General features: G+C 35.5%; 1 protein-coding gene and 1 long non-coding RNA gene across 2 annotated transcripts in view; one reads left to right on the forward strand and one right to left on the reverse strand.

Moving 5' to 3' along the window:
• The window catches only part of LOC110382648 (scavenger receptor class B member 1), a 48,437-nt gene extending 44,597 nt beyond the window's left edge, over nucleotides 1-3,840 (reverse strand). The window contains exon 1 of the mRNA XM_064042688.1: nucleotides 3,627-3,840. The gene's annotated coding sequence lies outside the window, so the exon portion shown is untranslated. The remainder of the gene's footprint in view (nucleotides 1-3,626) is intronic.
• Nucleotides 3,841-10,842: 7,002 nt separating this feature from the next.
• LOC135119058 (uncharacterized) lies at nucleotides 10,843-11,512 on the forward strand. The gene is made up of 2 exons (XR_010277957.1): nucleotides 10,843-11,022; nucleotides 11,285-11,512. It is a non-coding gene; the product is annotated as an uncharacterized LOC135119058 (long non-coding RNA).
• The last annotated feature ends 4,898 nt before the right edge of the window (nucleotides 11,513-16,410 follow it).

Consider the following 16,410-nt stretch of genomic DNA (forward strand, 5'->3'; position numbering starts at 1 on the left):
ACTTAACTTTTTGTTTGTTGACAGATGTAAAAACAAGGGCACATCGTTTTTGAATACGCGAGCGAAGCGAGCGCGAAATTTTAATTATTTTTTATTTAAGACTCAAAACCAAAATTACGTAAAATGTAGTGTCACGTGTGTTTTAAGTACCAAATTTTAACAATAATTAATTTTAAGTTTAAAAAGTTTCAACTTTCTTGTTTAATGTTTTGTTATTGTTAGACAGTTTTATGTAGCGGCGCAGATACTAGTTGCAAACAATTTTTTTTTATTGAGTAAATTTTGCCGCCCCCTGAAAGCTGCCGCCCGGGGAATGTGCCCCCCCTGCCCCCCCCCACGCTACGCCACTGGCAATAATAACATTGTATATGTACCAAAAATAGTTTCAATATGCTAAATATAGTTTTTGTTGGCGTTATACCTGATAGCAAGATTGATTTTCTAACAATGATAGCCAAGAATATGCCCGCCAAAAATTATCATGCCGAATAACAAATAATAATAATTGCATGTAATAGAAATAATACTCTCGATTGCAAAGAAATCAAATACATATAAACCACCTATGTATTTCTCTTTATAACCTACTAGCCGTTTTCCCGCGGTTTCACTCGCGTCCCGTGGGGATTACTGTCCGTATCGGGATAAAATATACCCTATGTTACTTGGGAAGATTGTAGCTTTCCAACAGTGAAAGAGTTTTTCAAATTGGTACTGTAGTTTCGCAGCCTGTGTTGCCAGGGTTCTTACAAAAACATGTGTACCTATGTATGTGTAATCTTTCTTATATTAGTATAGATAGATAGTATAATTGTAAATTATCTGGCTCATTAAAATTATCTATTTAAACTAAAACAAAATAATACGAATTAGTTATTTGTGAAAAAAAGATAATTACTATTGACTGTTAAAAACGTTATCTTCTAATTTTCCGACGAATTGTCGGGGCCTCCGGATTTCGGGGAAGCTGATAAATAAATAGGCATATAGTCCGCAAAAAATAACAAATAAAAACCCATAATAGCACAGATTATTAAATAGTTACTTATACTTATATTATAACTAGTTTATAACTCGGCCTGTCTAAGGGCTTTCACACAAAAACTACCGAACTGATTTGAATGAAATTGGGTACACAGATAATTTTGAGATCGAGAAAGGACGTAAGCTATTTTTTATCAGGGAGCTAGAAGTCGTTTTTTTGGGACGTGGGTACTGGGTGGAATGGGTAATAAATTTACGAATGTAAAACTTCTTATTTTAAGTTATAGAGGTACTATCTTCCATCCGCGGTTTCAACCGCATCCCGAGAAAATTACTTCCCGCAACATTGGTCAAGTTCATAATGATAAATGTATACAAATGAGCCGCGCAAGTGGATCGATCATAAGGTTAAGCAATGCTTGACGTTTTCCGTCCGTGGATGACCATTTTATCATGACGAATTCCTCCGTGTTTCGGAAGGCACGTTAAATCGTTGCGTCCTGGCTGTCATTTGAACATTTACGAGTAGGAGTAGTCAGGAAATATGACAACCATGTCTTACAGGGTATTGGGTTCACCGGGTAACTGGGTTGAGGAGGTCAGATAGGCAGTCGCTCCTTGTAAAATACTGGTACTCAGCTGCATCCGGTTAGTTAAGAGGCTAGGCAGATGATAGTTATCTAATCTCGGGGAAACAAAGATTTGATAGCATAACAATCGGATTTTAATCTTTATATTATAATAGGATTAGTGTAGTATTGACTGATATACTACGGTCAAAAGATCATAATATTTGTTCTGATAAGTTATCGGTATATTGGCAATTGCACCTAATACTGATAAAGGGATCATTATTTTAATTTTATCAAAAAAATCCTTTCTAGTGTTCCCTACACTAGAAAGGATTTTTTGATAAAATTAAAGCCCTAACCTAACCTAAGCTGATGGTGAGATTAAGAAAAAAATTAAGATGAAAATTATTTATATAAAGTAAAATAAAGTATAAAATACATTAGCCTATCTATGTCACTCGGGAAGAGTCTATCTTTCCAACAGTGAAAGATTTTTTTAAATAGGTTCAGTAGTTTCGGAGCCTCTAGGATACAATAAAAACAAAAAAAAAATGTTTCGAGTAGTACGAGTAAGTATTGATTTTTAAACTTCACATTTTTAAGAATTTTATACTCACAAATTTAATACTAAATTAGTTATCCAGAAAAAATTACAAGTACCTATGTACACCCAATCTGTAGTTTTTCGTAGTATGTACTATTGTATTGTAGCATTAGGTAAGTAAGTATTTCCATACGGAATATTTTATTACCGACATAAAAAAAAACTATAAGAACATAAAACCCATATTTTAATGACAATTGTACGCGTGTGTAAATTGATATCGAATCATTTTAAATTCAGTGATATATATAAAGACTTTTATTTACAAAGATATTTACAGCACTTTAAATGAAAGCTAATTATTTTAGAAAGGTAAGTAATGAACTATTGCGATTTCAATAAAAAAAATATAGATCTATATATCGGGTGTGTCGTACCTAATCACGTTAAAATACTTTTCAATATACGTTGATTAGCACAAAGAAAAAAATAAAATTCATTACACTAAAATAAAATAAAAAATTCAAACAAAGTAAATAGATTAAAAATGTGCGGGAATTAGAACACCATTATAAGAGTCAGTCATTACCAACAACTAAAATCCTCCCTTGAAAACTGTCTTATTCGATACTCCTAACTTTATCTCTGCTTTACAGATGATGTTGTAAATTATGAAAACGAAAAATGACTCCTGTGGTCAAACCACTGAATGGATTAGGTTATTTTTTTACAATTCGCCATAGAATATCATAAAGTAATGTGATAGGATTTAATGTGATTAGGTACGACACACCCGATATATTGTCCGTATTTTTATTTATCTTAAGCCTATTTTAAAACGATTTAAAAAATAAAGTTTTCAGTGCTCCATTATCTCACGTTTGACCGAAGTGATTTTGTCGTGGTTTTCATAGAATAGACCTGACAGACTTGGGAATCAATTTTACGTACATTAGTATATTATTGAAGTAGGTTTAATTTTTTTGTAATTTAAAACAGAACTTTCAAACGGAGTGTAAATATAGGTATTTGTTTAATTAAGTTAACAATTTCAATTTAACCCTGCATAGTTTAATGAATAAATTACGATTAATAACTAGCTTATATTTTTTGACACTGGGTTTATGGGAAAGCAAATTTTCACACTTTTTTATAGATTAACAATATTAATTGCTTATTAATTTTATGTCATTGAATTAATAATTAAGGAAAGTATTAAAGTGACATTGCTTGGGTATTAAAGACTTATTAATTATTTCATTCATATTTCTGTTTAGTTTGACCCCCATTTTATTTAAATTCACTTAATGTGCAACGATGTCGACATACAATTATTTTTTATGGATTCTTTAATAAGGTTGTTTCGTAATAAATGATTAATTGGAATGTGAACTTGGTTATTTTTTTTATTATTTTTATATTCGAGTAAATATTTTTGTTTAAACAGACGTAAAAAAAAACAAAAATATTTTAAAATTAAATGTGAAAAAATTATGAAAAAATAAATAAATAAAAATAAAACCAACCTTTTTTGAAAAAAAAAATCTCCAACCAAAAATAATAAAAACACTCACTAAACAGTCATAACAAAAAAGTCCATACACCAAACAGTTAAGAAAAAATGCACAAAAATAAAAAACAAAAAAAATCGTTAAAAAATGTTCGATTTTTTAAATATAAATTCGAATTCGCGCGCGCGCAGCCAACCCGGCCGTGGTCTATTGCGAAATGTGTGTTTAACCTTAGCGCTTACCATTCATCTGTCATACGGCCTCTGTATACATATAATTTTAATCCACGAATCGCTACTAAGATGGGCTATGGTTTTCTTGGTATAAACAACAACAAAGTAAAGTAGGGCTTAAAATAAAATTGAAAAGGTTTTTTTTTCAATTTTAAATTGTCTCTGTTGTTTTAGGTACCTACGTAAAAAATCTTTAAACGTAAAGTTTTGTTTTTTTTTCAGAGAATTATGATTAGAAAATGCCTGTATTTTTTTTCGTTTCAGAGAAAATTCAGCAAAAATTACCGTTCAAGTATTTGTCCCTAATTTAAAAATACACAAAGAAAGAGTGATCTAACTACAACTTTTTATCATTTAAATAATAGGTAGCTGTGTAGGTGTGAAATTTAAAAAAAAAAATAATTATAATTATTTTATTTCTATATAACATTAAAATTGAAATATATGTCTGTTATCTTCTTATGTTAATTTTAAAAAGTTTTTTTAAATATTTATCAATTAAAAAAATAAACAAAAAAATGCTAACGTAGAAATGCTGACGTGAAAAACCTCATAAACACATAGTACTTACATCTTAATAATAAGTAGCTACAGGCTGTCATGTAATTTTATAATTATTATACCATTGTCTCGTCTCGCTGTGATCCCAAAATTAATGCCAAGGCTTATGCACACAAGGATATGCCACTAGAACGACTGTGGTATCTAATATTTTACATTTCTAGATAAATATATGGAAAACTAGCTATTTTCCCGTAGGAATTGCTGACCGTACCGGGATAAAATAAGGCCTTACCAACAGTGAAATATTTTTTTTTCGGTTCAGTAGTTTCTGACCCTTTATAAATAAAATACTTATTTATTGACAACTAGCCGTTTTCCCGCGGTTTCACCCGCTTCCCGTGGTAACTCTGCCCATACCGGGATAAAATATAGCCTATGTTACTCGTGGATAATGTAGCTTTCGAATGGTGAAAGAATTTTTAAAAACTGTCCAGTAGTTTTTGAGCCTATTCATTACAACCAAACAAACAAACAAAGTTTTCCTCTTTATAATATTAGTATAGATAGTATAGATATAATTATTTATATTTTAACTTGGTTCTCTATTTCATTTTTATATTGGATTGGTCTAGCATGTCTTCTTCTTCCATACTCTCTCTGCCGTCATCTCACAAGTAACTACATAACTTACTTTCCAACCCTATCATATCGTCTTTCACACAATCCATCCATCATTTAATTGGTCATCCCCTTCCTCTACATCCATCCACGTTCATTCTGACGAATGTTATATAAGTAAATACCTATGTGTAGGCAGTGTAGGTAATGCTGCCAGCCTCTTGGGTTCGCTCTCAGTTGACAGCGATGGGGATTAATTTTGACGCTTTTTTTTTGTGTTGTAAATATTTGTGTAGGTATTTACATCTAAAAAAATACTAATAAACTATTGACTCCATCATCAGATCAGTTCGACAGCACCATATTATTGTATTGTCATTAGAACTACATACAGCTGTCAATTTTCATGACGCTACGATCCTTGGAAGATGGTTAAATTCCATTACATAGCTACATACAAGTCGACCTAATAAAAGCGTGTTAAAAACAAGTGAAATCACCCATACAAAAAAATCGAAAACGCAGACAAAAATTTCATGATCACGCGTCTACCTAAATGAGAAGTGATAGTGAAATTACGTGCCTTTATGAGTAAAAACTTGATTTTCTTGTTTAAACACCTGACCTTACTCCCTCCCAAAATATCGGACCATTGACCATAATGTGGAGCAGAAAAATAAGAGTTTTTTTTACGTTAAATGCAGCTTCAGAAACACTTGATTGGTAAGTGTTTGTCAGACTTTCTGGCTTGTAACGACTGTCAAAGATGTTCAAATGACAACCGGGACTCAGTAATTTAAGGTGAGTTCGGCTGTTAGGGAGAAGTAAATTATAAAATAGTTTTAATATATTTTACCTAAGTTAACATCACATTATTATGTACCTATGCTTTTACATTAGAATAATATCAATAACCTAAAGTTTTTTTTTTTATCCGGGTGCGGGAAGTTCCCTGAGAAAACGGACGAAGCCCAGCGAAAGCTTGTTATTCCATTTATGTATGTACCTTTCTTGGAGGAAACTCGCTCCTTGTAAAGCACTGGTTCTCAGCTGCAACCCGGTTAGACTGGAAGCCCACCCCAACATAGTTGGGAAAAGGCTCGGGAGATGATTTTGAGTTTATCGCTAACGTACTGATAGACGTTGTAGTTATCAAAAAAATATAGATGTGTTTTGAAAACTAATTGCCGACTGCACTTGCATCAACCGTTAATATTTATATAAAAAAAAAACTCAACCTTCGTTTAATTTCGGTGAAATGCTAATGTTCTTCGAATGAATAATATAACTTTAGTAGTAGGTAAAAATAAATTATATAATTTATGTATACGTAGGCTTGTATTTTTTCAAGGCTGCTTATATTATGCAAGTAGGGCAATAAACTAAACTAACTATACAAGGCCGATTTTATTTACTTCAACTTGATGTTTTATCACATTTTTCTCATAAAACAATATCCTTCGCCTCGTAAAATCAGTCTTACCAAGAGGTATTGGGTTGCTCGGGTATCTGGGTTGAGGAGGTCAGATAGGCAGTCGGTCCTTATAAAACACTGGTACTCAGCTGCACCCAGTTAGACTGGAAACCGACCCCGACATAATTGGGAAAAGGCTCGGTGACGATGAATATCCTTTGTCGCATCTGTCTGATCGCAGAGTTTATCGAAACTCTAAAACTACTGAACGGCTTTTGGTGCAATTAACATCAATTTGAAGATAGACTTATGAGGAAGGTTTAGGTGTATATTTTTTCATGTTTTATTGAATCCCTTTATAGTATGTGAATAGATTTGGCTAAATAAACTACGCTAAGGTGACTTCAGAGCAATAAGGTTGTTCACCGCTAGATTTAGCCTTGCACCAAGCGCCTTTTAATCCTTGTAGACTAAGAGCTCAAGACCAGTAGACATAACTTAAATTCTAAAAAATGAAACCTGTGCCTTAGGATAAAATAACTTTTTGATACTGAGAAAATTATAACTAACTTTCATCACAGACAGACAAATAAAAATAAGCTTAATACCGTCAGTTGCACAAAGCTCCATTAAAGCTAAAGCTTCTTGAAATCTATTGCTGACTCTTTCTTTGTCAACAAGATAAAAAGTGTCAGCAATAGATTTAATGAAGCTTTAACTTTACTGGAGTTTTGTGTAACTGACGGATAGTGGTGAGGTACGATTGTAAAAAAGATCAGTTTAAAAAAAATACGAATTTTGATTGAAATTAATAGACATTCATAAGATTTTCGTTTTAATGAGTGAAATCGTGGACTAAAATCGTATGACAATATAATAATTTTTCAGTTTTATTTCAATCAATCTGTGAATTGGCGGTAAAAAAATATAGAGTACCTAAGCAAAAACTCTGTCACTCAACGTCCGAACTTAAATTCTGATAAAATAAGTAATTTCTACCGGCTGTCGCATCTTAGACTATAAACAGCGACTATCAAGGACTTGTACCAGACATTCTAAATCTAGTCTGGACGGATCTCACATATACATGTCAATGATTTCATACATTTATTAATATACAGGGTAGCTTAATAATCCTCCAATCCTTCTCCGTGTGAGAGGAGGCCTGTGCCCAGCAATGGGACGATAAAAAGGCTGTGACGTAGCCGAATAATTCAAGTAAATACTGCAGCAAACACCAGCGGGGCCAACCAGCGCCAAGGCCTACCGGGGCTGCGGGACTGTTCGCGCCAGTTACCGCGGCCCTGGTACATAAAGGGCTTAAGAAGGAACATGATGGGTTTTAGTCAGTAAGAGTCTGACACTCCCTCTCTCGCTGTGGGTTAGCAGCGGTAACCCACAGCGAGAGGGGTCATTTGATGACTTCCCATAAAAACTATAGTTCGTGGCAAACTTATTGGCCATTGGAAATATCGTACAAGTAGGTAGCTGTATGCAGTAGTCAGAAAGTATGCAGACACGTCTCCTCGGTATTAGCAAACGGTGGAAAAGTACTTAAATATTTATTTAGTTCTAAGGAGGAAATAACTAAAATTATATACATTCATAAAGTAAAAACGTAAATAAAAATTATGTAGTAAGTTTACCTACTTATGTACAACATTCATTAATTCACTTTTCCGTAGCTTATTGCCATTTTCCCTATATTTTCTAGAACTGCCTTGGTTACTTGTCAATTTTTGGGACACCCTTTGTATTGCACTTGATAATATAATTAACATAAATTCAAAAAATATAGGTAACTATGAAATATCAAAGTCAAAAGGTCAAAATATTTTTTTGAAAATTGGCTCATAAAATTAGCACTTTTTCGCTAATTCATAAAAACATAAAGTATAAAAACCCACTTTTTCACTCTTCTACTGAGATAATAAATTCGTGAACCCGGATTAAAAGCATCCATTCTTTTCAAATCTGAATCTGAGGTCATAGAAATTCGATAAAAACTGTCTTCCCGCCTTCTTGATAAAAAGTCTGGACGAGTATTCTGTCCATCAAATTCCAAAAAAATACGACAAAAGCAAAAACGAAGTTATAAATCTTGAGGATGCGATAAAAATTTAAATAACAGCAAGCAATAAACAAATTAATGGTCACCTACAACTTGTAACTTTGTGTTAAAACATACAAAAACATCAATTTTATTTAAACGGCCTTTGAGTTAATAACCTCAACCTTCAATTATTTTACTTTATTTCCTAAAAACTTGAGAATGTACATATGTACATCAATATACATACATAGCATTTTTTTTATCCGGTTGCATCATAGAGGTAGAATCGTAATGTTACTTCAGATTTTCTGGCTCACCCGACGAAAAGAAAAAATATATCGATACCAAAAAGTATTAATGTAAGGGTTTAAAGGAGAGCAAAATATAAGAAAAACCTCGTAAGTACATTAACTCCAAACTATCTTTTGAACTCCATTTTTAAAGTGTCCAGGAAAAGTTAAGTATCGAGTTTTTAATATACTTATAATTTCCGCATCCAACGATACTTACATTATAACTGAATTTCGCCAAAATACCCATTTTGTTAACGTAAGTCTTGTGTAATTTTTTCTTCCAAGGCTGCAGGATTGTTCTTGCAAGATACCTTAGCCCTGGTACACTGTGGGCTCCAGAAGGAACATATTGGGTTTTCAACATTCAGAATCTGGCACTGCCTCATGCTGCACGCACAGCGAGATGATTTGATGATTTCTAATCTAAAAAATAGGTGGGCCAATCACAAACTTCCGACTAGCCACAGGTTGAGTACCGCTGGTCTGACCGTTTTTTTTTGTTACGTCAAAAAGTGACAGCTGTCAAAGTCAACTGCACAAAACGCAGTGGCACTATCTTTATCGTCCGGTCATCGGCGTGACGCATAACGTACCTACAATGTCTGCCACACTATCTCAAAGTCTCGTGTTTACGGTAAAAAAAAGGTTAAATAAAACACAATGATTATGAAAAAGATTTATGTTAACTAATTAACATAACCTTACGGCGTAAATTGTAATAATTGTAATTAGTATGATGAAATAGTTCTTAATAAACTAGACAACTTTAAGGGCTGTCAGAATTTTCGAAAGAGTAACTTAGCAACTTTTAGGGCTGCGGAAATTTGCGAAAGAGTTTTTGCAGCCTTGGGGTGTTAAGGGACAAACCAACATCGTCCTGGTCCTGTCCCAATCGGCCACTTAAGAGGACGAATTGGAATTTTTGGCGCCAAGGATGTCAATTTTTCTCAGTAAATACAAAACGGATCAAAATACAACTTGGTTACCTGAAAGTTCATGATATAAACCTTATTTTGTTAGTTGTAGAAACATGATTAGGTAACTTTTATAACAGAGAAAAATATATCAAACAAACCTCTTTTTAAAAAGAGATTCACATATTATGGGCAAACGGGACCGATTTAAGCCTCTTAACTTTTTTAGTAGTTGAGTATATACATACTCTTTAAAATTGTAGTAGGAATTTTTATTAAATTATCATTTCTAAATATTAAAATTACAAAACCATTTTGTCGCTTACGACTTTTAGTTATAAGCTAGCGCGCGTATTGTTATCCTCGCCCCGCTCAGACGCTCCGACCCCTTTTGGCGCCTTAGATGCGCGTGCCGGTTATGGAATTATTGTTGACCACTTCCTCGCCTTAACCTATCCTGTGCTGTGTACCTGGTGGTGCTGATAAACGGACGAGGCTCTGGCGACCAAGTAGTAGCGGTAGCGGTATAACCACCACACGTGCTAAGTGCTAAAACTATACCACACTGCGCTCACGAACACGCATGCCCCAGCGCGGTGAGTATGGGCAAATCACCCCAGCTTGGGGGAGGCAGCAGTCCAGCAGTGGACGTCTTTTGGCTGTGACGACGAACACGACCCTTTCCTATTTGATGATTTTCCATCTGAAAAAGAAAAGTTTTGAATTAGAAGTTACACCAGGATCTGCTATCGATCGTGCATATATGTATATATGTATATGCACGCCATGTGTTACTATGTTAATATGCCAGATGCTTTGTGCTTCAAAAGTGTAGTACTCTGACGCACATACATATGCTTTTTAACCCCCGACGCAAAAATGACTTCTGGTCTACTCGCTCTAGCAAAAACTATATCAAATTGCGTGCCAATGTGCTAAATTGTCCGCAAAATTGCAACTTTTGTGCGCGAACACATCCTAACTGTGGGCTCGCGCCAACGCGTATGAAATTGTTCGCAAATGTATGGTGGGATCTTGCTCTAATTAGGTACCACTATAATACTAGACTAACCGTTAGAGCTTGTTAGGTTAGTAAACCTGTAGCATTACATGGCTAAGTTGTCTAGCTGGTCTAGATTTCTAGAAATAACAGCCCGGAGTCTGTAAGTTCGAGATTGATACACCCGTAGGGTAAACTGGGTACGGTTATGCCAGGGTACGGTAGTGACAGTCGCAGTTGTAACGAAACTATACGTAAAACGGGGGAGGTTGTGAGGGAGAAAGACGTGGCTCACAAGCCTAAACACGTTCCCCAGTATTGCGTTAGCCGGCGCACGACGTTGACATAAGCAGGAGCCCACATTGCTTTTCAACAATCAAAAGTAAGTATTTTTGTTCGATTTCGTTTCCTAATTACTGTTATTTTTATACAGATAGATTATCTTGTTATTTTTTTCTTTAAAAGTTGAATATTAATATTTAATTACAAGTGATTTCTTTTTACGTAAAGTATTTGGCAAAATCATGGCGATTTTTTGTTTTCAAAATGATGCGTTGGGTACGGTTGTGTCAATTTTTTTGGGTACGGTTGTGACGAATATCTTTACATGTAATAAATCTCATATTATTGTTTTTTGCTTTTAGATGTCCAGGATACGTTTGCGGAAGACCGAAAGAGCGCAGTGTGATATCAAAAAATAAAAAGATGCCGATGAAGAAGTGAAACAAGGGATTTCGTACGTGTAGCTCAAGCTACAAGCCTTTCTACAGCTACAAGTTTGAACAGAGCAAATGTTGTTTTGTTGATTGTTAAAACTATGTTTGTAAGCTTATTATGTTAAACATTTCTACAATAAAAGATATTATAGACCATTTTGATATATGTTTATGCATGTCACAACCGCCCTTGGTATGTGGCCGGTTGTGACACTTTCCATTTTTTAAATTGATCTTATGAGTAATACATTGTATTAAGGAACAATATATGAGTGTTTTTACGTACACAAATGTACAAATTGCGATACAAGTTCCTTTTCTGCGAGCTAATTAGTCAAATATCAAAATTATTGGTGATCAAACGAAAATTGGCACAACTGTACCCAGTCTACCCTACATCGGAGAGCACGTTAATATCTGTCCTGCTTGTGATCTCTCTCCGGTGGTGTCGGATTGTCGTCCCTTCGCGAGCAGACAGTGAAGTAATAGAGAGTGCACCTGGATCCAAGCCAATGCTAGAGTCTGCAAGTTGATTATGCATCGGAGAGTACGTTAATGTTGGTCCTGCTTGTAATCTCTCTCCGGTGGTGTCGGATTATCGTCCAATCAGGCTATGAGAGTGAAGGAATAGTGAGTGCAACTAAGTCCAAGCAAATGCTAGAGTCTGGAAGTTGATTGATACACCCGTGCATCGGAGAGCACGTTAATGTCATGATCTCTCTCCAGTGGTGTCGGTTTGTCGCCTCATCGCACTATGAGATTGAAGGAATAGTGAGTGCACCTGAGTCCAAGCAAATGCTTGTGCACTATAATATGTCCTGCGCAGCAAATTGCGTAGTGTATAACACAATACTTAGGACACCTGATGTCGATTCATTACTTTAAAGTAAACAGTCGACACGCGTTGGATTATGTTATGATTTATTATAAAGCTTTACTATAAACTAATGCAATAGCCTTGACTTACTTTGATCAAAACAAATTAAGTACTTCATTCACCTATTTGTACCTATTTCTGTTCAAGATGATGTACCTACCTATCTCCAAAACAACTGAATGTACAGACTTTCATGCCGTTAATTTTCTTCAATAGATAGACTGATTCGATTCGTGAAGAAGCTATAGATTTAAAGATACAGGTCAGGTAGGTAAATGCAAATCTGGGGAAAGTAAAAACTTTTTCTTTGATTTTTATAAGCGTTTTTTATAGCGAACAGACATGAGATAGATACAGTCTGGAGATACATGGACGGACGAAGCGATGTCCTGGTAAGTCCCTCGTCTTTTGGGTACGAATGGAACCGTGAAAATGCCCTTTGAACCCTACTATTCCTAATTTACTATCTCACGCTGTCTTTAGGTCACTCAGGGATAGTGAAGCTTCCAAATAGTGAAATAATTCAAATCGGTTCAGTAGTTTCGGAGTCTTTACTTTTGATATTACTTCTTAGCACTTACATCATACTAGTATTATAAAGAGTAAATATTTTTTGTTTATTTGTTTAAAAAATCCTTTATCCCCATATTAATGTAACACCATACCCAGTACTACTTTAAGTCAAGTTAACGATTTTGTGGTCAATGACAGTCCGTAACACACATTTTAGCCTGTCCAACTGGTTTTGAACTAGCTCTGACCCGCGGCGGTACTTAACTGTTAGATATCTATTCTAGGCACTTACTTAGGTGACTTTAATAAGTTTAGACACGAAGGTTTGTATACAATTTTGTTGTCTACACTTCTAGATATAATAAAGAGGAAACATTTTTCTGATTGTTTGTACGCTAAAGGCACCGAGAGTACTATTAGAGTATTATTTCACTGTTGGAAAGAAGCTACACTCTTCCTGAGTAACATAGGCTATATTTTATCCCGGTACAGGCAGTAGTTCCCACGGGACGCGGGTGAAACCGCGGCAAATCAACTGGTATTGAATATTAGCTAAGTAACAGTGATTGATCTTAAGGTTAAGCAACGCTTGTCGCGATCGGTCCGTGGATGGATGACGAGCTCCTCCGGGTTACAGAAGGCGAAGAACATCTTTGGCAGTCGTTACGAGTAGTAGGAACCAGAAAGTCTGACAATCAGTGTTACCAAGGGACAGAGGGTTGCCCGGGTAACTGGGTTGTCCTCAATGTCCTTGCTGTCAATCTGACCTCCTAGTCATACTGGAAGCTGAGAAGGCTGGACAGATGATGATGGGTTGTTCTTACAGCTGAGATACACTACTGCACAGAAAATGCTGTTAATCAGTAAGAGTAGCTAGCAAGGGTAGCAATTTTTAAGATCTGGGGAGGCCTCGCACAACTGAACTGAAAATTTTTTTTCGTCTTCAATCTATGAGCCCAAAACGTGTTTTATCCATCATTGCTGCTTATTTACCTCTAACGTGGGTCTTTTCTTGATAATTCTAGAAATAACATATTATGTCACAACTACAACATAACGAAAACAAAGGAAGTTGATCTACAAAGAGCAATCTATACCCAAATACTCAATAGAACTGATTATAATAAAAATGATTGTCTAAACACGAAGATATCGTATTGTTCTTGACCTCAGAGTGATAAGGGCTGATAAATATAGATTGAACTTGAATTTGTCTAAACTAATATTACCTACTCCGACTTGAAACTTGTAAAATTATGTAAGTATCTTCCGTAAGTTGTATGAAGTTTTAAGAAATTTCCATTTGTAATTACTGTTACAGCCTTTTTATCGTCCCACTGCTGGGCACAGGCCTCCTCTCTCACACGGAATAGTAATGACCTAAAGCTAATTACGTGAGAAAAACTTACGAGTGTAAGGGCGGCCTTACAGAGAGGAAAATTTTTATCGTTTGTTTTGTACCTCCCTAAAGGTTATAAAACTATTGAAACGATTTGAAAAATTCACTGTGTTGGGAAGTAACACTATACTATGACAAAGGGAATATTTTATCCGGGTACATAGAGAGTTTTCATACGGGATGCAGTAGTTCCTGAGATAAGTGCATTCATGCAAACAGTACCACTCTTCAGCTTTATAGTATAGTATGTAACTATTAATATTATAGATAAATTTGTACTTAGTACTCAGTTTGCTTGGTAGGTACAGATCTTACAACTTTGTAGACCTATCTCTGTAGGTACAAAGAATTATCTAGTCTGAGATCATTTGTACCTACACAAATAAATGATTTATTTCCAAGTACAAATTACATAAGCACCTATGCAAAACAACAAACAAATTAGTGTACGAACATGGATTCGAACTCACGTACTATGTGTTAAGAGGTCAGCGTTGCACATGATGGTACATATTATTAATAAATTCATATGGGTTTTAATTGTTCTTGTCAACCATAGATATAGAAAAGTGGATAGACTGGCTACCGATTGATTTTTTGTCAAGCTATCATCATCATCTGAAGAGCCTTTTTCCAACTATGTTGGGGTCGTCTTCCTCGGTCTTGGACACCAATGACTGTGTTTCGGATGGCACGGTAAACTGTAGGTCCCGGCTGTCATTGAACATCCTTGGCAGTAGTTACGTTACGGGTACCTAACCAGAAGCTAGTAAGTCTGACACCAGTCTTACCAAGGGGTATTCGGTTGCCCGGGTAACTGGGCTGAGGAGGTCAGATAGGCAGTCGCTCCTTGTAAAGCGCTGGTACTCAGCTGCCTCCGGCTAGACTGGAAGCCGACCCCAACATAGATGAGAAAAGGCTTTGGATATGATGATTTATACGGGGCCACTACAGCCCTCCATAGCGTCATTTTTTTGGACTCATTCCGCATATCGGTGGCCATCCTGTGGTATCCACTGAGTCACAATATTGGCCCACCTGGCACGCATTGCCGCATATATCTGTTGCCAATCTATGAAATATTAAAATCTTAAATCTATGGATGTCAACTACAAACGGTGTCATATTATCTAACCACTGTGGTCGTTAATCTTTATTTATGTACACTTGTCACTGACTTTGTTGCGTTTTCAGGGTCCGGAAGATCGAAGGCCATGTCGTCGTGGCGCCAATCATCCTCCGAGCCTTTTTCTCAAGTCCCAACTATGTTGGGGTCGGCCAATAGGCTTGGCAAATGAAGAAAAGTAATTAGTCCGTCTTTTAGATGACCCTTAAATAATGGACACGTACTTATTTTTTCTTTTCTCTTTAAGACAAATAACAACGAAGATATGACGTGATTGAATTTTGTGTTACGTCACTCTTAGGTACAATTAGGAATAAATACACAAAAGTGACGTCACAAGCCCCCGTTGTCAATCCTTAATTTAAATATTTAATGGTTTAAAAAAAAATACATATATATATTTTTTGACCAATCTAATATGCGGACTAATAAAAAATATATAGCATTTTTTAACCATGTTGGAGAGCAGGTTGATGTCGGTCCTGTCTGGTCTCTCTCCAGTCATGTCGAATTACCGTCCCATCGTGGTATGGGAGTGTCGGGAGTGAAGGAATAGGAAGCAAGCAAATGCTTGTGCACTATACTGTAATATGTCCTGCGCAGCTAGTTAATCTCCTTATATGACAACTGCCGCCGTCACCGATAAATCGGCTAAGAGGACATCATCATCACAGAGTAGACACAAAACCCCCGTTTGTTCATAGAAAAAAACAATTGAACTCCAAACAAAATCACTTGCAATTCAGCTCAGACCCCCAAATTAAAATAGGTGCATGAATTTACATAACTAAAGTCAGATTTTTTGTTTATCCAATCTCGTTTTGACGTACAAAGTGCAACCGGCTTTGTTTTCAAGCAAATTAATATTCTAAATGAATAATACGAGTATCTTCCTTGATATCAATCAATAATGTGTGGGCCTAATACTAATACTCGTTGTTTCGTAATGAATTAGTACATGATAATAGTAGTGAAGGTTAAGCGATGCTTTGAGGTTAGTTCGTGGATGGGTGGCGATTGATAGACTATTTTTTGATGTTCTGTAGTATTGGTGTGAATGAGCTACAGATAAGAATTAGGCATCAAAATGGATAGGAAACATTTTTAGTTTGTTAAAGGATCCGAAACTACTGAACCGA

The sequence above is a fragment of the Helicoverpa armigera genome, chromosome 29 (assembly GCF_030705265.1).
Source record: "Helicoverpa armigera isolate CAAS_96S chromosome 29, ASM3070526v1, whole genome shotgun sequence".
NCBI lineage: Eukaryota > Metazoa > Arthropoda > Insecta > Lepidoptera > Noctuidae > Helicoverpa > Helicoverpa armigera.